The sequence below is a fragment of the Muntiacus reevesi genome, chromosome X (genome assembly GCF_963930625.1).
Source record: "Muntiacus reevesi chromosome X, mMunRee1.1, whole genome shotgun sequence".
Classification (NCBI taxonomy): domain Eukaryota; kingdom Metazoa; phylum Chordata; class Mammalia; order Artiodactyla; family Cervidae; genus Muntiacus; species Muntiacus reevesi.
In genome coordinates, this window is record NC_089271.1 from 137543058 (window position 1) to 137567150 (window position 24093).

The following is a 24093-nucleotide window of genomic DNA, read 5'->3' on the forward strand; positions in this document are numbered from 1 at the left end:
AAGGAAGCATTAGAAGAAATCCTTGACCATGAGAATTATGCCCACTAACTTTCCCTAAGAGTTTACAGGCTGTCAAGGACTCTGACTTTCTGGTAGTGTTCATTTCAAAATGAACCCATCATTTCAAAAGGAGCCCAGCATGAAAGCAACAGCTGCCACAACACAAATCCTTTTATCACTGTGCTAACACAGGTCCAGAATGGCACATACCTGAACTTGTGGTGAAACATACTGAACTTTATTTCACTCTTTTGGGATTCTATAGTCTGTTACATTTTTTTGTTGTTTTTGTTTTGTTTTATTTTGAAACCATGTCCCAGGACCATACTGTTTTAGTTATTGTAGTTTTTGAACCAGTTTCTATTATTTCTTAGAGCAAGTCCTCCTCATTAGACTTCTTTTTCAGACTATACAACTGACCCTTGAACAAAAGCGCATTGGGGACACCCATTCTCTCCACAGTCAAAACTCATGGATAATTTATAGTCACCCCTCTATATCCTGGGTTTCTCTGTATTCACTGTTTGGTCTCCTCATATTCAACCAACCATGGATCATGTAGTACTGAAGTATGTACTATTGAAAAATATTCACTTATGAGTTAACTTTTATGGTTCAAACCTGTGTTGTTCAAGGGTCAAACTGTACATGTTATTCTTGACTATATATATTCTTTAGGATGGAATTTAGAGGTCACTTCATCAAGACATGAAAATAATCTCTGGGATTTTTATCATAAATTTATCAAATCTATGCATTAATTTGAAGAATTTAACTTGAAAATTTCTGTACTCTCATTCATTTTCAAGTGGGTTTTTTTGGCTAAATTTTGTCATTTTTTCCATATAGTTGCTGTATAGTTATTGTTGAGATTCTATCTAGGTGTTTTCTGGTTCTGGTGTTATAGCAAAAGGACTCTCCATTGTTTTATAACTGGTTAATGAAATGTCTGGGCTTCCCTGGTAGCTCAGCTGGTAAAGAATCTGCCTGTAATTCAGGAGACCCCAGTTCAATTCCTGGGTCAGGGAGATCCCCTGGAGAAGGGAACGGCTACCCACTGCAGTATTCTGGCTTGGAGAATTCCATGGACTATTCCATGGGGTCACAAAGAGTTGGACATGAATGAAATGTTTAGGAAAACCAGTAAAAAAAAATAGTTAAAACCAGTTAACTGTTAAACTATCATTCTAAACATATTTTATTTAGATTCTCTTTGGCTAGGGAGTCATCTCATTCACAGATATGAATTATATCTCCTATTTCCATTATTGACATCTCTTATTTCTGTCTCCTGTTTTATTGAAATGGCCAGGAAATTAAAATTTTAAATCATAATGGTGATAGCAATTATTTTTATCCTATCTCTGATTTTAATAGAAGTATATTTATGGTTTTACCATTGTATATGATACTAGCTGTCGATTTAGGATAGATATTTACTAACCCAGTAGGGAAAATATATGATATCCTTTGTGAATTGACATGTCATCCTTCCTCTTCTAATCTTCTCCATATTTTTCCAAATTTAGCACATGTGCTGAGGAAGAGAGAACTGTTTTACTCTTTAAATAAATCTGGCCTGTCATATTTAAATGTCTTTAAAAACATTTTGAGGGGAAAGGTCAAAGCATGATTTAAAAGCAATCTGCATTAAATGTAAAGCTAGTGAGGGCCTATAGCAGATTGGGAAATATTAAACCTGAAGTATTATGATAACGAACCCTCTTTTTTTTTTTTTTTTTTTTTTTACTTTTTTTTTTTTTTTTTTTTTTTTTTTAATATTATTTTATTAGTTGGAGGCCAATCACTTTACAACATTTCAGTGGGTTTTGTCATACATTGACATGAATCAGCCATATAGTTACATGTATTCCCCATCCCGATCCCCCCTCCCACCTCCCTCCCCACCCGACTGAACCCTCTTTTTTATGGACATAAGTCATTCATCTAGAAGAAGGGGAAGTCAATTGAATGACTTAGTAACTTGGTTTCCACAAGGAGCTTTTCCCTGATTGGCAAAACATTTAGGAGGAAAATAAACACAAATGGGAGAGAACCAGAAAACCTTTGTTGCGAGAATATTAAAGAAAAGAAGGCAAAGAACTGCCATTGCACTCCAAATCTAATTAGCAGCACTAAAAAAGTGAATTGTTTCCAGAAAGGATAAAAAAGAGAGTTGTTAGCTTTTGACACCTGTAAGAGAGTGAGGCAGAGCTTGGAGATTTGCCCATTGTTAGTTTGAAGATTGTTAGAATACTAGCTTCAGAAAACTGCCAGTCCATGTCAGGATGCTGTGAAAATACAGAGTGCTGGAACTTTTCAATGGCTGGAAGCACTGTAGCTGAGGATTGTGACTGTTTCCTTGAACGTGGGCAGAAACACCAAGTTTTATTTAATAGCAGTTGAGCTTGGTGAAAAAAGAAGCCAGCCTAAGTAGTAGGAAAAAGATTTCTTTTTATTTCCTACTTATTATATTTTAGGTTTATACCTACTTGATACGAGTGTTGAATGTTTGCCCTGCTTTTTCTCCCCCTTCTTGTGTACATGATCTTTATTCATTCTAACTTAAGATACAATGTTTCCATAAAATATTGTGGTGTTTAGAAGCATTCTGTCACTCTATGTATAAACTGTTGTCACTTGTAAAAGAAATAGGCATTCAAAGGTATTTAACTTTAAAAGTTTAAGAACATTTATTAAACTTGCCTACACTTTTGTACTATTTGAATGATCAAGTGGGTATTATTTTTCAATTAAAAATGGGCTCATTTTAAAATATATTTTAAATAATATATATTTATTGTGACAAATTCAAAAGTAGAAGTGTATAAAGTGAAATTTAAAAGTGGCTACCACTCCACCTAACTGCCCCCATGTAGCCGCTGTTAAGGGTTTGCTGTGAATTCTTTTTCCTACGCGTATGCAAACATACAAACAGAAGAATTTTTTATTTTTAATGTAACCATACTATACAGATTTTCTGCAATTTGCTTCCCCCCCACTTAATTGGTATCTTTCCATATCTACACAATAATTTTAGAAACGTTCATGGTTTTATAGAAGAAGCAAAGGAACCTAAATTCCTTCCCCCCCGCCCCGTTTTAATTCTTTCTGTATAAACTTCTGAACTGTACCAAACCTGTAAACCTAATCAACCATCATCACAGCTACTGGAATAATTAGCTAAAATCCTAAAGTAATGATTCTCAAATTTTAGCATGCATCAGGGGTGTACTACATAATTGTCTTCCCACTCAGTCCTGAGAGGAAAATTTATAAGTTTCTTTAGAGCAGGGCTGTGAAACTGAGAGAATAGACTCTTTCTCTACTGAGGTTTGCTCTATGTCCGAATTACACACTACAAATTGTCTATTTGTTCACTAAAACAATATAGTTGTTTTCATAAGCAGACTAGGGAGAGAACACATAAACCCTGTCCCAAGGATATCTCACACCAGTGGTTCTTAAGCAGTAGTGAGCATCAAAAGTCACCTGCAGGGCTTATTAAAAGACTGTTGGACTCCACACCCAGAGTCTTTGATTCTCAGACTGAAGCCCAAGAATTTGCATACATACAAATTCCCAGATGATGCTGCCCTTCTTCATTCCAGGATCACATTTTGAGATCCACTGTCTCAAAGGGAATAATCAACTTCTGTAATGAGCATCCATTTCCCAGCAAATTTAACTTAAGACAAACAGATTTCACAGAACAGAATTCATCCAAAATCAGAAAAGTAGACTCAAACTAGAATTTCCTTATAAAGTGCTCACAGTCTCCAGTTGTTAAAACCTAACTGCAGTAAGAGATGATGAAGCCCTCATCTCTATTCACTGGGGTAGAAATACAGCCTTTTTTTTCTCCCCAGATCTTCTTACTTCCAACTTAGCTAGGTTCTGCAGTTAAGGATGAACATATTCCATCTGAGAGCCATCACTTTTTTGAAATCTATTGCAATCCTAGAGTGAACAATTTGAGCCTAAGAATGGTTGTGAGAAAAAAGTGAAAGTGTTAGTTTCTCAGTCATGTCTGACTCTGTGACCCCATGGACTGTAGCCCGCCAGGCTCCTTTATCCACGGAATTCTCCAGGCAAGAATACTAGAGTGGGTAGTCATTCCCTTCTCCAGGGGATCTTCTTGACCCAGGGATCAAATCTGAGTTTCCCGTATTGCAGGTGGATGGTTATTAGCATATTTCTGTTCAAAGTAGAAGATCCTGGTAAGAAATTTGAGTCTTTCAAAGGAAGCCCTGCTTCACTGCCAACATTAACCCAGTTCTTCTATCCAATTGCTGAACATTCACCTGAGGAAGTGTAATGAGTGAGGGGTAAAGAGTACTGGGCCCCAGTTTCAGCTTCATATGTCTTCCCTGTGTCATGTGACCTCTCTATCTTCAGTTTTCTCATCTATGAAATGGACATAATAACACCTACTTAAAAGATTGTAAGGAATCAATGAGACAATATATGTAAATCACTTAGCCTAGTACCCAGCACATAAATGTTCAATAAATAGATGTTACTATTAATACTGCTATTTCATAGTAAACAATTGGAATAGAGAATTGGGTTCCTGACTATATCTCTTTCTTTTAACACAAACATAGCTAACAATGTCCCATTAAAATTCCTCAGTTTCACAGCACTATTTACAATAGCCAAGACACAGAAACAACCTAAAAGCCCATCAGCAGGTGAATGGATAAAGAAGATGTGGTGTATACACACACACACACACACACACACACACACACACACACACACACACAATGGAATATTACTCAGCCATTAAAAAGAAGGAAACAATGCCATTTGCAGCAACATGGATGAACCTAGGCATTATCATATTAAGCAGAGCAAATTAGAAAAGAAAAAGACAAATACCATTAGATATCACCCATATGTGGAATCTAAAACACGACACAAATGATCATATCTACTAAACAGAAATAGACTTACAGACATAGAGAACAGACTTGCCATTGCCAAGGAGAAGTGGCTGAGAGGGACAGAAGTATTGGGAGTTTGGGATTAGCAGATGCAAGCTATTTTATATATAGGATGGATAAACAACAAGGTCCTACTATATAGCACAGAAAACTATATTCAATATCCTGTGATAAACCATAATGGAAAAGAATATGAAAAAGAATATATAGAAGTGAATCATTTTGCTATACAGTAAAAATTAATACAACATTGTAAATCAACTATACTTCAATAAAGTTTTTTTAAAAAGAAAATATTCTTTCAGCTTCAGTGTTACATGATCAAATATACTTGTTGAATGATCTAATACCATTGTATTCAGAACTAAGTTTCAACATTTGAATTTTGGGTGATAAAGTATTCAATCTTTAGCCCCAGACATTCTGAATTTTTTTTATCTTACTTGTAAATAGGCCTTAAAATAAATGATATTCCAATTTCTAGAGCATGCTATTCTTTATTCACACTACTACTGATAGAACAATAGTTTGGCCAAGGATGTGTCCACACAAGACATCAATATTCACAAGAAAACAGTGTCATCACCAATTTCAGCATTCAAGAAAGACAAAATGAAACATCACTTAAAAGTAAATATCCTAAACTTCCCTGTGGTCCAGCAGTTAAGATTCTGTGCTTCTACTGCAGGGGGCACAGGTTCAATCCTTGGTCAGGGAATTAAGATCCCACATACCACACAACATAGCCAAAAAATAAAATAAAAAATAAGCAAAATAAATAATTATTGAAAAAAAAGTAAATATCCTACAATACCATGAAAAACTCAACATTCATCATGTGTAGTTTCCCCAACACTTGCTGAAGTAGAAGTACTTTTTGTTCATTTTTTGCTTTGCTTTGTTATTTTAATAAGTATCCAGTGGGTTGCCATTTCCTTTTCCAGGGGATCTTCCCAACCCAGGGATTGAACTCAGGTCTCCCACATTGCAGGCAGAATCTTTACTGACTGAGCCACCAAGGAAGACCTAATAGGTAACCTGCTAAAGTTTTTCACTGTTGGGCAGGTCATGTATGAAAAGTTTCAAACCCAGATTTCAGGTGCCTTGAAATAATGGGGACTATTGAGCAGGATCCCTTTGTAAACTGAAAAAGACTACTTCTGAATGGCCCATTTGGACTGGTAGAAGACCCAACAACTTTTACATCTGAGTGCTTATAGAAACTTTCACTTTTGATTCTTTCAGGTGCTTAGTTTCCATTAAACCAGCGATGCCAAGTGAGGTGACTGTTTTAGAGGCAGTTCCAGAAAATAAGTAACCCTCCATGTCATTCTACCTTCATCCCCAGAACTGCTTCAGATGTATCATAGCAGACATGTTTTTTCCCCCCAGCTAACTGATGGGAGCACTTCCTTTTGAGCCAGATGCTGTATTATTAATTTGTTGGAAGTAATAATAGTCTTACTATTATTAGCAAGACTGGCCTTACATACACAGAGATGGGGTAGGCAGACTCTTAATGTTATTTCAGGGACAACAGGAAGGTGTCCTTTGCCAAAAATATCTCTCCAGTCTGTTCTCTGAGGCCTAAAATCATTTAATGAGAACTTTGCATTCTCTTTCAGAATTACAGATAAAGATGATAAATCAGATACTCTTGGGAAAGAGAACTGGGCTCCCACAGCATTTGGCTCATATCTTGGTAATAGCACTTAACTATGTTACTTTATAACTCATCTGTTTGTGTGTCTGTCTACGCCCACAGGCATTGTGAATTCCTTGAAGGCAGTGAATATGCCTCCCTCATCTCTGACCCCTCAGGGCTTTTACAGGGTCTGACAGAAAGCAAATACTCAGGAAGCAAAATGGCAAAGGAGTGAATTAATGAATGAGCAACTTTACATTTACCGTTCAGTCTAAAGGACTGAAAAGAAATTGTTTCCTGGGAATAGGGATGGAGGAGAAAACAAAAACACAATCAGGGCCCCAAAAGAGGTGGAGGGAGAGAATAATGAGTCTTGACTATAGAATGCCCATTGTTAAAAGAGACTCTTATCTTTTCCTAATTCAGGGTTGCTTCATCCATTTATTTTTCAAGGCTCCGCATCTGTGCTGTGCAAAAAAAAAAAAAAAAAAAATTTAAGTTAAACCATTGTCTGTTTCATTTCTGAAGAAGCCAGAAAGACCTAGCTGAGTTTGCCCCCAAGGACTGAGTTTTGCTGCTCCTACAGAAAATTAGCTCTCACTGCAGGAAGTGATTTGTGAGCAGTTTGAGAGAAGACTAATATTAACGTCAAACCCTGTATGAAATGAAAGCTTGTCCAAAGTACAGGCCTGTATTGGGAAAATTAAAAAACCAAGCCTTGCTGGTTCATTTTTACGTTCTGTCTTTAGAACAAGATGTATGCAGCTCAAATGATCCAAGTGTAAAAATCAGGTAGGTTCGTGATATTTTTATAAACTAAAAATTAAAAAAGAATCCTAACCACTAAATATTCACCTCTCAAAAATTACCAAATTCATTCACTTTGCACATATTTATTGAGAACCTACCACCTGATAGATTTTGTTCTAAGAGTTGGATGGACATGTACTAGTGAACAAGACTGATAAGCTTTGTCTGGCACCAGACCATCTTAGCACACTTCTGACTCCCAGTCCATGTGTAAGTTTGATCCCTCCTGAGCCTGGGTGAGAAATAGGAGGTGGTGGATGGAATAAGTGCCAGGTGTGTCTGTGTCATCATTGCTTACTAATAAAAAAACAAAACAGTGTTTTTAACCCTATTCCTTTGTCAAAATAGCTGCCACAAATTAGATGTGTCATTAGGAATCAGCCTTGGTCAGGAAGAGCATATTGGTCTTTGAGAGACTCGTTAATCCAAGCAGAAGAACCTCTGGCTCTGTGCTGGAGGCCTAGGTTCCAGCCCTGGCTCTACCATGACCTTCCTGGCAGGTTTAAGGCCAACCAATTAAACTCAATGTACTCATTTCTTCAAGGCAGGGTAGGAATCATCTTCACTGCTATGTCTACACCATAAATAATTTTGATGATAATATTTACATTAATAAATGACAATAATAATAGTGAATGTTTGGGCCAACTTATCATGTGCTAGATAAGTGCTAAATGCTTTGGTACAGTCTCATTTTTTTATTATTTTGCTTTAAAATTTAATTCACACAAGCATTTTTGCATTGCTACAGTCTTTTAAACTCTGTAACATTATATCCAGTCTAATATTTATAAAATGTACTTTATTTTTAGAAATTGAAGTGGTACAGTCTCATTTAATGCTTTAGATTCTATGAGATTTCTTGTTACTATTGGGTTGACCAAAAAGTTCGTTCAGGTATTTCACACTATCTGATGGAAAAATCTGAATGAACTTTTTGGCAAACCCAATATTTTCAATTAGTTTACAGGTGGATAACTGGCCCAAAGAGACTACAGAAGTTGGTAACAATCACACACTAAGTGAGAGATGGGATTCAAGTTCAAATCTGTCTGATTTCAGAGTCTGTCTAGATGGAAAGTCTATATACATGACTATGCTATTTAACACAGTAAATTGGAGTTAGATATTAACATCTTAGTATGAACTAATTTATTATATCCTGAGCTCTGGAACCTGAAGGAAGAAACTGAGTTAATTATATTCTCTTTGGTGTTCTAGACCTATATCTCATCCTCCAGCTCACTCTAAGTCATCATGGGAAAAGATCAGATCACATAAATCACACTGAGATATGGCTATCTAATAGTTTCTAAGGATCACCTAATTATAACAGGAGAAATGAGCCACACAAATTGTGAAGAAGGTATTTTTAGTCTTGGGAGCTCCTTTCCAAACTCCATATATTACAATCCTAAGTGATCATTTAGCCTATATATATAAACAACATTGCAAAGCTTCACTATAATTATGTCTATAAGCTGGGACAAAAACTACAGATCAGAATGTAGGAGCATGGTCATAGTCCTGCTCTTCTAGCCATGCCCGATCTGTTTATATAGGAAACATTTCTTAAGCATCTACTATGTGTGAGGCATTTTTTCCATCAACATTTCATTTAATGCCCATAGTTGTCCTGTGAGATAGGTATTACTATGCCCAATTTTGCAGATGCATTAACTGAGAATTAGAAAGGCTAGCTATTTTTTCCAAGGTTGTATAGCTAATAAATATACAAATCAAAATCATAAAAACTCTGCTATATGAAGTTGGTTTTCTAGCCAAGAGTAATTTCTCATTCTTTCTCTCCTAATAGATCCCCAGTATTGTTCTGGCAGCAATATGTCCAAATCTAGGGGCTGAATTCTAAATGATCTAAGCCAATAATGGAAAGTGCATTGCCCTTTGCCAGTGACAAAAAAAATTATCTGGGGCTTCTGAAAAAGGCACAGAAGGAGGGGCCTCTTTTGGTTTCACTGCTCCCCTCTTGCATCCTGCTTTACACACTGTAATATAATGATGTAATGCTTGGAGCTACAGCTGCCATTTTTAAACTATGAGAGAAAACAGCACTGACTCCCTGAGGAAAGCAGAATAGAAGGATCAAAGCAGCTTGGCTCCTGAATAACAACATTGCTAAGATGCCAGATCAACTCTAGGGCCACCTTCTTCCTGACTGCTTGTGGTTCAACTTCTAATAACTAGGTAATATTTGCAGCCCAAAGCATTTTTAACAATTACTACAGGGTATGTGAAAGAGTTAAATGAATGGTGTATCAATTAAACGTTAATTGAGAGCAAGAAGAGGTCATGTGACTGAGTTTATCAGAGAGAGGTACATATAATAGGAGGACTTGGAGCTGGGTCTTGATGAATGGTGGATATTTTTAAAGATAAATAGGGGGAAAAAAGTATTTCAAGCCAGAATCATATTTGTCTTATTCACCACCAATTCCAATAATTGCAATTCCAATTCACCAATAATTCCAATTCCTAGTACAGTTCACAGCACATAGCAGGTGTTCAATAAATATTTGTGAAATGACTTAATTAATGAGCAAAGACACAGGGGTAAGAAAACATGGAACATTTACATAGATATGGGACAAAGAAGAGAATATGAGATGGAAATGATAAAAGTTAATGTGTTAATGTAGGTTCCAGGCAGAGGATGAAGGGTTGAGGCTGTGTCTTCAGAGATTTGGCTCTTCCCTTATCCATCCCTTATCTTCTCAATCCTACAATCATGAAATCAAGTAGGAAACTTGACATGGTGACCTACAGTATATCAAGTGTACACTTGGGTGACAAAACAAACAAATGTCATGGGTCAGAAGCATTGCTGGGTGGCCTGAGAAACCCAAATATCACAGACATCATTAAAATAATGTATCCAGCACCTGGAAAGGTGACAAATTCTGCCTCTCAGCCTAGATACCAAGTCCTAAGCCTCCACCCCAACAACTTTTCCTGGAGACAAAATATGCCAGCCTTGAGAAAGTCTCTCTTTCTGTTGAGTGATTGCTTCTCTTCTGATAGCAATTTCTTGGAAAATGGAGCTCTGACACCCTTAAGAGTATTCTTTGGCAGTTGCCATATCAAGCGCTCTGTTCTAGGAGACAAAATAATTTTACTAGGAGCTGTTACTTACATAAATATTATAATTAGGATATTAAGAATATTTTCTTCTGCAGTTCAGTCAAGAACATTTTATAATGCAAAATGACATACAGATGTAGTATAATAAACATTGTTTGGAATGAGTTTGTCCAAACTATGGAAAAGGAAAAGTTAAGATTGAATTGGAATGCCATGAGACAGATCTAATCCTCAGAAAGTAAAATTTTGTCCCTCATCATTTTATTTTTTTTATATTTTAAATTATGAAAGTATGATGACACATTTACAGGGGACTTTGTAAATACAGAACAAGGTTACATGCAGTTCCACTATATATTACAATTATTTTTGAAGTAAATAAATCAAGATTTTTCAGTTGGAGTTTCAGTATCAAACTCTCAAAAATTAATAGAATGAACAGACAGAAAATTAGAGGGATATGGTAGACCTGAAAAACACTATGAACCAATTCAACATAATTATGATTTATACAATTTTCACACAACAGCAGGGTACAAATTCTATTCAAGATCCCATAAACTATAATCCAGGAGACACTGGAACATGTCCCTCATCATTTTCTAACCCCCAACTCTACTTCCCACCCTGCACTGTCCTACTCAATCCCTAGAATCCTACCTAAGGAAAGTGTGAAACCTGCCCATGGCAAGAAATCAATGACTGATAAAAATAACATTTATGAGTGATGTTCATGGGCTAGGAACTATTTTAAGTGCTTTGTACACATTATCTTATTTAATAGTCTATGAGATAGGTATAATTATAATCTCACATTCTACAGTTGAGAAAGGCTGAGAGAGACAAAGCAATTTAACCAGTGTCAGTAAGTGGCAGGGATTATATTTGAACATAGGCATTCCCATTGGAGACCTACTAGCTCACCTACCACCCTATGCTACCTCACTCCTACATTTGTTTTGTTTTGTGTTTTAACCTCAGAAATAAAACTTCAGAATAAAGAAATAAAATCCTTTAGGTTGAATTTCCAGTATCAGGTGTTGGGGAGGGTATAATTGACTTGGTGTTCTAGCACCTTTTATCTCCTGCTGAGTATGCATTAACTTTAAATCAACCACATTAATTTGGTTGGTATTGCTGTGATCCATCTTCTCACACAAAGTATCAAATCACGCTTGTGTTGACTGGGTTTGAGGGTATGCTGATTTAACGGGTGGTCTTCATTATCCGAGTCTCCTTTATCCATGTTTATCTCCAAAGTTAAGAGGATACAAATGAAGGCAAAATGCAAATTATTCACTAATGAACTGACTTCCTATAAAATTAGTCTGTACTCAAGCATCTCTTCTTGTTTAGTATGAGCCTATGTTGATCTTTATGTGGCAGATTATCTATATTGTCAGACAATACAATGGAAACCAATTTTAAAGTGAAATTGCAAATCTTGCAAAACGTTCAGGATTGCAAGCAGTTGATGAAAATGATGCTGAAGAACTACTCTGATCACATGCAGCACCACAAGTGAACATCTGATAGAGTAAGACCAGTGAACAAATAAAACTGATGAGGATAATGCCAAGGTTTTAGCAAAAGAAAATGATTTGGATATTAAAGGTTTAAGAGAAGTCCTTGGAAAATTTGTCCTGGAAAATTTGCCTTTTAAGATTTTTGCTCTAAAAACAGTGCAAAATTATAAGATTTGCCCATCTCAGTACATTTTGGTGAAAATAAACTACTTGCATATTTTTGTTTCCATTTCATGAAAATTGGAATATGCTGTCACTATTAAGGTTTGACTTGTATAGCCCTCATTACTAGTCAAACAGAATAGTCCTTTATTCTGCTTGGAAAACTAGCCAAACATATTGCATCTTCTGAGTCATTTTGGGAAAGAATGGTTGCACTTTGGAGGCTTCTCTGTATATTTCAGTTTGCAAATATTCTGGCAATTTGCAGGTGCCAAATAGCTGGACTCTAAATAAGCTGGGTTGCTTTGTATTTCACTTATCTCCCTTTCCAGATGCAGTACCTGGCATAACACTGAACATTTAGTCAGCACTCAAAAAAAAAAAAAAAAAAACACCCAAAAAACAAAAAGATTAACTTAATTTGAGTACTTTCCCTGAAGATTCACAATCAAGAAAGTTTTGCCATTTTGATTTCCAAGCTTGAAAAACAAGTCCCAAAGCACTTACAATTGGATACTTGTTCAATAAAGAATAGCTCTTCAATGTATGGCAAAAACCACTACAATATTGTAAAGTAATTAGCCTCCAACTAATAAAAATAAATGGAAAAAAAAAAAGAATAGCTAGGCTCTCTCTCAAGATGCAGTCTTTCTGAGGATTTTGGTGGATGCTATAATCCATAAAGATGAAATGAGTGATTCCTGAACAATATTAATGTTTGAGTATGTAAATAGGGTACCCTTTAATTTCCTCAGATAGATTCATCAAGGACAAAAGCATTTAATTTGTTAATTAAGATTGTTGTTGTTCAATCATTCAGTTGTGTCCATCTCTTTGCGACCCTATGGACTGCAGCACGCCAGGCTTCCCTGTCCTTCAGCATCTTCCGGAGTTTGCTCAAACTCATGTCCATTGAGTCAATGATGCCATCCAACCATCTCATCCTCTGCCGCCCTCTACTCCCCCTGCCCTCAATCTTTCCCAGCATCAGGGCCTTTTTCCAATGAGTTGGTTCTTCAAAATAGGTGGCCAAACTATTGGAGCTTCATCTTCAGCATCAGTCCTTCTAATAGTCAGGGTTAATTTCCTTTAGGATTGACTGGTTTGATCTCCTTGTTGTCCAAGGAACTCTCAAGAGTCTTCTCCAACACACCAGTTCAAAAGTATCAGTTCTTCAGTGCTTTCCGCTTTCTTTATCGTCCGACTCTCACATCCATACATGACTACTGGAAAAACCAAAGCTTGGACTATACGGACCTTTGTCAGCAAAGTGATGTCTCTGCTTTTTAATATGCTGTATAGGTTTGTCATAGCTTTTTTCCAAGGAGCAAGCATCTTTTAGTTTCATGGCTGCAATCACCATCTGCAGTGATTTTGGAGCCCCCCAAAAAAAGATGAATTAAGATTAACACTTTGCAAACATGATCTGAATTGAAAAGAACCAAAGGAAAGAACTTCCTTTCTATCTTTCCAGAACAGTCACGTTTTTACAGATACATGGTATTTAGATGTACCATTACTAAATTATTTCATTTCATTGGTTAAATACAAAAAGTATTAATGTGGTTTTACAAATGAAACATGTCTAACAAATTTATTTTACTACTCTGGATGAAATATCTGAAAGGATTTTTTTTATCAGCAAATTTAGTACAGTTTTGTGATTATCATATTTACTTAAAAAATTCCCACTTTGAGGATACATCTTATACATGGTAGAGAAGACCATGAAGGAGATTGTGAAACCACTGCTACACCTAGAAATATAATTTGCTCCATAGGTAAGTTTTTAGAAGCATGATCAAGGCAATTAAAGAGGCTTAAACATTTATTATCTTCATTTTACATTCAGCCAAGTTGTTTATGCCTTCTCAACTGCTCTGACCAAACCTTCAATGGTACCTCCCCAGGAGGGAAGCCAGACAAAATAATTCATATATTGTCACTCATCACTGAGGAAGAGAATTTATGAGGGAAGGAAATTTTATAAGAAAAGGAAATAGGATCAAAATTGCTTCTACCTTCAATAAACAATTGATGACTCCCTTAAATAAAGATAAGGAGTATTCAGGGATGTCAACATGTATGACAGAAAGTTCTGTTAAATATTGTTGTTGTTGTGTGGTCGCTACGTCATGTCCAACTCTTTTGTGACCCCATGGACTATAGCCCGCCAGGCTCCTCTGTCCATAGCATTTCCCAGGCAAGAATATTGGACTGGTTTGCCATTTCCTTCTCCAGGGGACCTTCCTGACCCAGGGATCAAACTTGCATCTCCTGCATTGGCAGGCAGATTCTTTACCACTGAGCCACCAGGGAAGCCTCAGTTAAATTTAGCAGTTCTCAAATTTTCTCATTATTCAAGAAAAAACAAGCAAAACAAACAAACAAAAACAAGCAAAACAAAGCAAAACAATTCCTCAAGTGAAAACAAAGTCACAGTATCCATACCCACACCATGTGCTTTTTTAATCTCCTTCAATCCATCTACATATCCACTCATGCAGCCAGCACCATTTCATGAGCTGCTTACTATTAACCTGCCACTTTAAACTTGGATGTCAAGATAGTATAAAGTTAAGTCAATGTCCAAAATCTTTCATGTGGTCTAAGATATTCAAAGCTCTTCTGATATCCAGAAAGTTCTTAGAGGTATTTCTTTCACAGGAGTTTTCTGATGCCTGATACTTTAGTTCATGTTTTACTTACTCAGAAGCTTCCAAAGTAAATGATAATTGGGGGGGGGGGGGAAGCATTAGATTCATATCTCTTTTTGGCTTTGCTGTAAAAATATAATCCTGAGAGGAATATGTACTCAGTGCACCACATGTTGAAGAAAAGGAAAATTCATCAAGTTGATTTCCTGCAGAGCAAATCCTCCCACACCATTCAGTCCAGCCACAACATCTGGATAATTGGCCCCAGGCTAGTGGGAGGCCCCAACACAGGATTTCTGGATAATTCTTGTTCATTAGGCATGCAAACTCTTCTCAGTGCTTACCTTGAATGTCTTTTCTCCCTTCTGTCTCATCTACTGTCTGTAGTTTCAGCTACTCACCAACTATCAAATCATCTGAAAAAATTTAAGATAGTGCTGCTTGACATAAGTTCTCTTTAAGAAAAATACAAAATCCAGAAGTGATATGAAAGTGTCTTTTCATTATGGTGATGCAAATGATATTCTCTCTTCCTTCTAGGCATTACTCTTAAGGGTTTAGTTAAGTCCTTTTTGTATAGCTCTTTGGGACTCTAGAAAGGAGAAAAAAATCCTAAATTCTTCTACTGATCTTGTTAAAAGGAAAATTTGATGCTTATTACTTTTATATTGTGCAAATCAGTAGGATTGGAATTCCCTATCAGCCCAGAGTATTTAACTCTCTAGATTTAAGAGGAAATTTAAGGTAGTTTCCAGCCCTCATATAATTACAGAACTAGCTTGTAAATGCCTTAGCTCACAGGTCTTATTATAACCAGTACTTTACACTGTGTGGCAATAGTAGGATAGGAAAAAATATGTATTGAATGAATAACTTTAAGTTTGAAAAATTCTTTAGGATTTTTCTGATAGAAATGTTACATACAGCCAAAGCTGATATTTAGCTGATATGCACAGTTACAACTTTAAAAGTTTTCAGGTCTTGCAGGGTCACCTTTGACTATTGGTGCTCATTGTGTTCTGATTGCTAAATATTTTGATTATCTTGCTTAGCAACAGAATGCCATAGCACAAAGAATTATATATATATTTTTACCTCAAACATATTTTCATAGCATGTTTAGGACCCAGGCCCTTACTTCTTAGTTACAGTGACTGGGTTTATTGGAGTTTGGAAATAGTCATGGATCTAGTGAAGAGATGAAACCAGGAGGAAAAAAAATGGGCAGGCAGTGGGGGTGAAATTATTGTATCATGCCTGGGTATTAAAAATGGAGATTAGAAGACAGAGTTATAGTTTTCCAGAGGTGCAAGTATCAGGGACACAGGAACTCAGATTACTATTTATAGGTCATGAACAAGGGAGGGCAGGTATCTCTTTGAAATCTTGTTTTCATTTCCTTTGGGTATATACCCAGAAGCGGAATTGCTGGATCACATGGTCGATCTATTTTTAATTATTTGAGAAAACTCCATATTGTTTTCTATGGTGGATGGGCCAAGTTACATTCCCACCAACAGTGTATAAGGGTCCCCTCTTCTCCACAGCCTCACCTGCACCTGCTATCTCCTGTCCTCTTGATGATAGCCGTTCTGACAGGTGTGAGGTGATATCTCACGGTAGTTTTGAGTTTCATTTCCTGATAATTAGTGATATTGAGCATCTTTTCAAGAACCTATTAGACATTCTGATGTCCTTTTTGGAAATATATCTACTTATTTCTTCCCATTTAAAAAAAATCAAGTTATTGTATGTCCATCAACTGATGAGTGGATGAAAAAGATGTGAATACACAATTTGTATGGAAATACAGAAAACCACGAATAGCCAAAGTAATCTTGAGAAAGAAGAATGGAACTGGAGGAATCAACCTGCCTGACTTCAAACTCTACTACAAAGCCACAGTCATCAAGACAGTATGGTACTGGCACAAAGACAGAAATATAGATCAATGGAACAGAATAGAAAGCCCAGAGATAAATCCACGAACCTATGGACACCTTATCTTTGACAAAGGAGGCAAGGATATACAATGGAAAAAAGACAACCTCTTTAACAAGTGGTGCTGGGAAAACTGGTCAACCACTTGTAAAAGAATGAAACTAGAACACTTTCTAACACCATACACAAAAATAACCTCAAAATGGATTAAAGATCTAAATGTAAGACCAGAAACTATAAAACTCCTAGAGGAGAACATAGGCAAAACACTCTCCGACATAAATCTCAGTGGGGTCCTCTATGACCCACCTCCCAGAATATTGGAAATAAAAGCAAAACTAAACAAATGGAACCTAATGAAACTTAAAAGCTTCTGCACTACAAAGGAAACTATAAGTAAGGTGAAAAGACAGCCCTCAGATTGGGAGAAAATAATAGCAAATGAAGCAACAGACAAAGGATTAATCTCAAAAATATACAAGCAACTCCTGAAGCTCAATTCCAGAAAAATAAATGACCCAATCAAAAAATGGGCCAAAGAACTGAACAGACATTTCTCCAAAGAAGACATACAGATGGCTAACAAACACATGAAAAGATGCTCAACATCACTCATTATTAGAGAAATGCAAATCAAAACCACAATGAGGTACCATTACACGCCAGTCAGGATGGCTGCTATCCAAAAGTCTACAAGCAATAAATGCTGGAGAGGGTATGGAGAAAAGGGAACCCTCTTACACTGTTGGTGGGAATGCAAACTAGTACAACCACTATGGAAAACAGTGTGGAGATTTCTTAAAAAACTGGAAATAGAACTGCCATATGACCCAGCAATACCACTTCTGGGCATACACACTGAAGAAGCCAGATCTGAAAGAGACACGTGCACCCCAATGTTCATCGCAGCACTGTTTATAATAGCCAGGACATGGAAGCAACCTAGATGCCCATCAGCAGATGAATGGATAAGGAAGCTGTGGTACATATACACCATGGAATATTACTCAGCCGTTAAAAAGAATTCATTTGAATCAGTTCTAATGAGATGGACAAAACTGGAGCCCATTATACAGAGTGAAGTAAGCCAGAAAGATAAAGAACATTACAGCATACTAACACATATATATGGGATTTAGAAAGATGGTAATGATAACCCAATATGCAAAACAGAAAAAGAGACACAGAAGTATAGAACAGACTTTTGAACTCTGTGGGAGAAGGTGAGGGTGGGATGTTTCAAAAGAACAGCATGTATATTATCTATGGTGAAACAGATCACTAGCCTGGGTGAGATGCATGAGACGAGTGCTCGGGCCTGGTGCACTGGGAGGACCCAGAGGAGTCGGGTGGAGGGGGGGTGGTGGGAGGGGTGATCGGGATGGGGAATACGTATAACTCTATGGCTGATTCGTGTTAATGTATGACAAAAACCACTGAAATGTTGTGAAGTAATTGGCCTCCAACTAATAAAATAAAATAAAAAAAAAAGAAAAAGAAAAAGATGTGAATATACACAGTGACATATTATTAAGCCATAATAAAGGAGGATATCCTGCCATTTATGACAACTGGATGGATCTTGAGCCCATTATACTGAGATGTCAGACACAGAAAGACAAGTGCTATATAATATCACTTACATGTGAAATCTAAAATTTAAACCTGTAAGAAACAGAATATAATGGTGGTTGCCAGGGAATGGAGAGTGGTTGGTGATAAGGTGATGTTGTTTAAGGGTAGACACTTGCAATGAGTAGTAAATAAGCCATAGACATCTAATGCACAGCATAATGAATACAGACAATATTGAACTATAATTATGTAATGTAATATCACAATTGCAATCATATTATAATATATAAATGTATCAAAGTAACCTGTTTTACACTTTCGGTTTACACAGTTATATGTCAAACTTAATCAATAAAAAACTAGACAGGTCAGAAGTACAGGCTAAAACTGTCCCCAGTAGAAAGCTCAACTATGCCAATATCCAGGACCCACTCTTCATGAGCCTAAGTTAATTTAACTACTTGTTGGCCCATCAGCCTAATTCACCACTTGGGCCTTAATAGCATCTCAAATCTAGACTGCCAGATAAATAGAAAGTTTCAGCTTGTACCCTTCAAGGGCTACTAAATTCTCCTCTTTCAGGAAGCAAGTTGCTGTCTCATAATGTGTATGTTGCAGGGAAGAGATGGCACTCTGGTTGGTATTGTTTCTTTTTACACTCAGTGAAGTCAAGTGTGTCAAGATATTCTATTTTACCATGAAGTAGAGTTTTGAAATGCCTGGTAGACTCATGCAGTGTCCTTGACCATTAGTAGACTGCAAATATATGGCATTTTAGTATCTTTCACCGTACTAACTCACCTGAGATCAGTATATTGTGTAAAATTCTGAAAGTAATAAGAAAGCATATTTCCACCCTGAGTTCAGAAGTGTACAAATCAAAATCCTAATCAATAGCCCTCAGTATTTACAATTCCAAGTTGCACCATCAGATTCAATATTGCTTGATGATTTCTTAAATGATATTCTGTGGAACCACCTTGTATATGGAGGACATGGTGAAACTTTTGACTGGATTCAATTTGACATTTGTAATGACCCAGAAAAAGGATCAAGACAATGAAACAGCATTGCTAAGTGTCTTCTAAATCAAAAAGGCAATTACCAATATTAATCCTGCTCAAAATATGCAGAGAGTTCTGACCAACTGAGTCACCAGAACACAAGTGGCAGCTGCTCCCAAAATCTACAAGTCATTTCAAATATACCAACCTTTGTTCTGTCTCTGGAGAATAATATTAATACTGTGTTCACTGACTCGAGGTTGTAGAGTGTAGATTCTCAAAGAGGATGTACCATTTTTGGAGTTTGCTATTCAAAATTCATTTTTAAAATGTCCTAGCAGGGACTTCCCTGGTGTTCCAGTGGTTAAGACTCCGTTCTCCCAATGCAGAGGGCATGGGTTTGATCCCTGGGTCAGGGAACTAAGATCGCATATGCCGTACGGTATGGCTCATCCCTCCCTCAAAATAAAGGTTTAAACTGTCCTGGCATATGATAAGCATTTATGGCTCAAGGTGACAAAAGACAGAAGTTGAAGCGTATGATAAGTATTTATGGCTCAAGGTGACAAAAGACAGAAGTTGAAGCAAATTCAGAGTTGACTGCAAGACACCTCTGAATACTATGATACTTGCAGCAGCCTTGAATGTAGGATGGTGTAGCCCTACCTTGTTAAGACACTTTCTACAACTTGGTTTCAAATGACCAGTCTTAAAGACTATTGTTGTTCAGGGGCAAAATAATAATAGAGTCAAAGTTCCTGGAAGTTCTTCCAGATATATGTAGTGTGGCTACTCCAGAGAGATGCTTGCACCTATAACAGTCAGGGGGTGAACTTCTTCATTTCAGTCCAGTCACTCAGTCATGTCCGACTCTTTGCGACCCCATGAACCGCAGCACGCCAGGCCTCCCTGTCCATCACCAACTCCCAGAGTTTACCCAAACTCATGTCCATTGAGTTGATGATGCGATCCAACCATCTCATCTTTTTTGTCATCCGCTTCTCTCCTGCCTTCAATCTTTCCCAGCATCAGGGTCTTTTCCAATGAGCCAGATCTCCGCATCAGGTGGCCAAAATATTGGAGTTTCAGCCTCAACATCAGTCCTTCCAATGAATACCCAGGAATGATCTCCTTTAGGATGGACTGGTTGGATCTCCTTGCAGTCTAAGGGACTCTCAAGAATCTTCAACATCACATTTCAAAAGCATCAATTCTTCAGCACTCAGGTTTCTTTATAATCCAACTCTCACATCCATACATGATTACTGGAAAAACCATAGCCTTGAATAGACGGACCCTTATTGGCACAGTAATGTCTCTGTTTTTTAATATGCTGTCTAGGTCGGTCATAACTTTCCTGCCAAGGAGTATGCATCTTTTATTTTCATGGCTGCAGTCACCATCTGCAGTGATTTTGGAGCCCAGAAAAATTAAGTCTCTCACTGTTTCCACTATTTCCCCATCTATTTGCCATGAAGTGATTGGACCTGATGCCATGATCTTAGTTTTCTGAATGTTGAGCTTTAAGCCAGTTTTTTCACTCTCCTCTTTCACTTTCATCAAAAGGCTCTTTAGATCTTCTTCACTTTCTTCCATAAGGGTGGTGTCATCTGCATATCTGAGGTTATTGGTATTTCTCCCAGCAATCTTGATTCCAGCTTGTGCTTCATCCAGCTCAGCATTTCTCATGATGCACTCTGCATATAAGTTAAATAAGCAGGGTGACAATATATAGCCTTGATGTACTCCTTTTCATATTTGGAACCAGTCTGTTGTTCCATGTCCAGTTCTAACTGTTGCTTCCTGACCTGCATACAGGTTTCTCAAGAGGTAGGTCAGGTGGTCTGGTATTCCCATCTCTTTCAGAATTTTCCACAGTTTATTGTAATCCACACAGTCAAAGGCTTTGGCTTAGTCAATAAAGCAGAAATAGATGTTTTTCTGGAACTCTTGCTTTTTCAAATCCAGCAGATGTTGGCAATTTGATCTCTGGTCCCTCTGCCCTTTCTAAAACCAGCTTGAACATCTGGAATTTAATGGTTCACATATTGCTGAAGCCTGGCTTGGAGAATTTTGAGCATTACTTTACTAGTGTGTGAGATGAGTGCATTTGTGTGGTAGTTTGAGCATTCTTTGGCATTGCCTTTCTTAGGGATTGGAATGAAAACTGACCTTTTCCAGTCCTGCAGCCACTACTGAGTTTTCCAAATTTGCTGGCATATTGAGTGCAGCCCTTTCACAGCATCATCTTTCAGGATTTGAAATAGCTCAACTGGAATGCCATCACCTCCACTAGCTTTGTTCGTAGTGATTCTTCTCAAGGCCCACTTGACTTCACATTCCAGGATGTCTGGCTCTAGGTGAGTGATCACACCATCGTGATTATCTGGTGTGTGAAGATCTTTTTTGTACAGTTCTTCTGTGTATTTTTGCCACCTCTTCTTAATATCTTCTGCTTCTGTTAGGTCCATACCATTTCTGTCCTTTATTGAGCCCATCTTTGCATGAAATGTTCCCTTGGTATCTCTAATTTTCTTGAAGAGATCTCTAGTGTTTCTCATTCTATTGTTTTCCTCTATTTCTTTGCACTGATCACTGAGAAAGCTTTCTTCTCTCTCCTTGCTATTCTTTGGAACTCTGCATTCAAATGGGTATATCTTTCCTTTTCTCCTTTGCTCTTCGTTTCTCTTTTCACAGCTATTTGTAAGGCCTCCTCTGACAGCCATTTTGCTTTTTTGCATTTCTTTTTCTTGGGGATGGTCTTGATCCCTGTCTCCTTTACAGTATCACGAACCTCTGTCCATAGTTCAGAAACCTCTTAGGAAGTATGAAAACATTCATACCCTTAGAAGTGTTGGTTATAGGAGGTGATAACAAATTTCCTAAGGTGTCCTCCAGAAAACTGGAAGGTTACAGGAAATCTACGCTATAGAGACCATTTTTATGTATTTACTTATGACTCACCTCCTTCTGCCAAGGATATGAAGTCATAAGCAAGTATACAAGAAGGAGAAAAAAACACAGAAAGTTTAAAGAAACAAGGAAAATTGAAGGGCCACCAGAAACATAGACCTATGGCCGTATGAAGTTACTGAAAATGAGTTTCAGGTTTAGTTTTAAGTTACCTACTGGCTAAAGTAAAGAAGGAAACTTGGTCAGTTATAAAACTCACAGGATATAACTATCAGATTGCAGTCTTTGCATCTATGTGACTGAAAGTTAAAATTGTATCTTTACACAAATAAAATGTGGTAGCATCCAAGCCTCAGAAATTCATACCCAAAGGGTTACAAAATAATGTCCATCCTAAATGTACTAAAAACAAAGGACAAGTATGTTAAAAAGTAACTTAAAATCCATGAAAAATAAGCTTGATAGCTGATGAATGAATATTCAAAAATCGAAACATCTTGCCTTAAAAAAACAAAAAAGCAAATACCTTGAAAATTTCAGCAGTCGAAGTTCAGATTTTAAACCACACACTGAAGTTTTAAAGATTACTACTGCTGCCAAAGAACAGAATGTAAGGGGAAAATCACAAGGAACTCCATGGAATATAATTAGCTTTTGTTATAAACTGACCAATACAAAAGCTACACACTAACCCAGAATGGAAAGAAGAACCAACTATTAAATTTGATCCACCTCCCTCTCTACCCGATCCTTCTGGGAGGGGGGATCGGGATGGGGAATACATTTTTTTAAAAAGTCAGTTAAATAAAATGAAGGCAGAAATTCATAATAAAAAAATAATAAAAATAAATAAATAAATAAATTTGATCCAGACCTAAATGGCAGAACTGACAAAAATCTCTCCAAAGGAAAGAGAAGCAAAAGGAAAGAGATCCTAAGGATGAAATATAAATGTTAAAAGTCACTGACCTCTCTAGAACACTTCCTGAAAATCCTCTGAAGTCAAAAAGAAAACAAAGTCATATTTCTCATATCACTATACAGCTGCAGAAGTAAAAGCACATAGAGATTCTAAGCAACTCTGTAACAAACATCTTCATCCATCCTATACTCCTCCTCACCCCGCCCACACACACTCTTGCTGCTTATAATAGTGTTGTTGGGGTGGAATGAGTGTTGGATATTTTAGAAGCCTAAGTATAATTTCTTTGTGTGCTAGAGGAGATGGGGACTAGGTGATTGAAATGTCCGTATCTGTAGTAGAGTTCAATTACTGAAATCAGCTCAGTTTCCTCCTATTATAAAAATCCCAAAACTCTAAGGAAAATAAACCAAATCAAGTTGAAATTTTTGGCTCAGATTCAATCCTGTTGCTCCCATGCAGACGTATAGTAAATCAGCCTCCTCTGAAAAACAAATGATGAGACAAAAAAGTGAAAGCACAAAAACAAAAAAAAACTTACCAAAAAAACTCTTTAACAAAGGCTGATTACATTTATCTCTGGACTACAGATGTGATAGTGACATTTGCAAGGTGTGTGACTATAAAACAGTAATTTACATATTTGAATTACTGTCATGAAAACACTAAACCATCTCTTTGCTAGATTTAAAATTGTCTTATTGTCTTAGCATTGAGAGAGTACATAAAATAAAATTAATTACCCTCTGCCAAGTGACTATTGATAATAATGGAATTTTTAGAACCTGACATGATGATATACCATTTTTTTAAAAAGTGCTACTTGGTTCTTAAAAGACTTATCTATATTTCCTCCAGCTTTAGCATTACTGACAAACTAAATTCTTAGA

At 36.9% G+C, this 24093-nt stretch overlaps 1 pseudogene; it reads right to left on the bottom strand.

Annotated features, from left to right (window-relative positions):
* Nucleotides 1-1454: 1454 nt before the first annotated feature.
* Nucleotides 1455-1553, bottom strand: LOC136154934 (U6 spliceosomal RNA; annotated as a pseudogene).
* Nucleotides 1554-24093: the final 22540 nt, after the last annotated feature.